Genomic DNA, 465 nt, shown 5'->3' on the forward strand with positions numbered 1-465 from the left:
AGGCTCTCAGTGTCCCCCTACAGAATGGGGTCACAGGAGCAGATCCTGGCTGCCCGCCCCCAGGGTAAAGGGGGAAATGCCGGCACTGTTGAGTTCTGAGGGGCTTCGCAGGACCCTCTGGGCCCCCCTCCTGGCTCTGGTGTTTGTGTGTGGTGGGGGGGAGGTGGGAGGGGCAGAAGCCAGAGCAAGCTCAGCAACTCCGCGGTTCCCAGTCAGTTCCCAGCAGGCTCCTTTCTGCCGGGGATCTGGAGGCCGGGTGACAGGGAGGATGGACAGAGGAGGCAGGGACGGTCTCCGCTGTGGGGCCGCGCTAGGCCCCAGCTCTGAGTCCCAGGGAATGTGCAGTGCACGCAAGAACGTGCAGGGAGCCCCAGGCCAACTCAGGGGTCTGGCGGGACTGGGCGGGGGTCGGGACGGCGCTCCCAGCGCAGAGCATCCCAGAGCCGCCTCGGACCGGGGTCCAAG

Source organism: Pteropus vampyrus, unplaced genomic scaffold, assembly GCF_000151845.1.
Source record: "Pteropus vampyrus isolate Shadow unplaced genomic scaffold, Pvam_2.0 Scaffold446, whole genome shotgun sequence".
In the NCBI taxonomy this organism is placed as follows: Eukaryota; Metazoa; Chordata; class Mammalia; order Chiroptera; family Pteropodidae; genus Pteropus; species Pteropus vampyrus.